Genomic DNA, 1,580 nt, shown 5'->3' on the forward strand with positions numbered 1-1,580 from the left:
TCCCCCGCTCGCTACCTTGACTCCGCCATCTGGTTCTCCTGGAAGTGCCGGCGACGCGGAGGGCGAGAGAGCGACGCTTCGTTCTGTCTCAACGTCGCGACGACTGGCGAGCAAATCGCACGGCGGCGACGGCGGATGCGGCGACGTGGTTAACATGCCCGGCGTGTGTGAGGCCGCGGCACTCGTTCAACCTCCAAACGAAAGCGAAAGTTTTCATTCAAAAACTCGGAGGTCTTCCTGGAGGCTACTTTTGGCTCCTGGAGGAGGGTGGAGTTCTTCATCTCGAGGGTTCGAGGCTCGAGTTCGTCCTCGGCGCAAGAAGGAGGAGGAAAGTCGCTTCTGAGGGCGAGAAAAGGCGCTTGTTTGGCCCAGCTGGCGGCGGGGGGGAGAAGGTGAGGGCGGGGGAAGGGGAGAGGGACGGGTGGGGGCGAAGCACGATGACGGGTGAAGGAGCTGAAGGTTTGTGGGTCACGCAGGTGGCGGGTCGGGTCCCCTGCCTGGCTCGCCCGGATCCCTTTTTCACTTTTCGTTAAAATCGGTTGGGTGCGACGTGGTGCCAGAGCCCGGTGTCGGCTCCTGGCGGCGTCAGGAGCGAAACCAGCCGCCGGTTTCCCCACCTTCGGGGTCACCTGCGGGTGAATGGCAGCCAGAGTATTTGCATATTTTTTCCTCATAGATTTTTTTCATCTCTCACTTTTTCTATCTTTGGAATGTTAAGGAGCGTTAGCGTATTTCCGGGGATTCAACCCTCGACAATCTCATCGGAATAGACCAATATTTAATAAACAGCACATGAAAAAGAACATAATTTGTTATTGTTGTCATATGTTAGTACATTCCTGAACATGAGTAGCGTTTATCTACGAAACACCTGGCACTGGACATAGCAATTACAAAGAACTGGTAATCTGTCTTTGCGTGTGGAAAATTACTGGCAGTTAAATATATGAAATTGAAAGTGTCAAAAACATAACTGGTGTCAGGCTTTACCCCCCTTCACCTCCCCCTCTACCTTGAGAGAGAGAGAGAGAAGAGAGAAGATGAGAAGGGAGAGAGGGAGATGGAGACGGAGACGGAGACGGAGACGGAGACGGAGACGGAGACGGAGACGGAGAAGGAGAAGGAGAAGGAGAAGGAGAAGGATAAGGATAAGGATAAGGATAAGGATAAGGAGACGGAGACGGAGACGGAGACGGAGACGGAGACGGAGACGGAGACGGAGACGGAGAGAGAGAGAGAGAGAGAGAGAGAGAGAGAGAGAGAGAGAGAGAGAGAGAGAGAGAGAGAGAGAGAGAGAGAGAGAGAGAGAGAGAGAGAGAAAGAGAGAGAGAGAGAGGGGAGAAATAATCCCACATAAATAAGGAGAAAAAAAAACAACACTTTGATCCAACTACGCCATCCATATGCTCTACAATCAGACCAATTGCCTAAAAAACAACTACACGGTGATTTAAAGCTCCACCCTCCCCCCCCCCCAAAAAAAAAAAAAAAAAAAAAAATCCCATTCCCGAAAACTCTATCCAGCGGCAAAGTTATGAAAGGAAAAGTGTATTTCCTTTGAGCCGCAGAGGGAGGAGAAG

The sequence above is a fragment of the Penaeus chinensis genome, chromosome 19 (assembly GCF_019202785.1).
Source record: "Penaeus chinensis breed Huanghai No. 1 chromosome 19, ASM1920278v2, whole genome shotgun sequence".
NCBI classification, from domain to species: domain Eukaryota; kingdom Metazoa; phylum Arthropoda; class Malacostraca; order Decapoda; family Penaeidae; genus Penaeus; species Penaeus chinensis.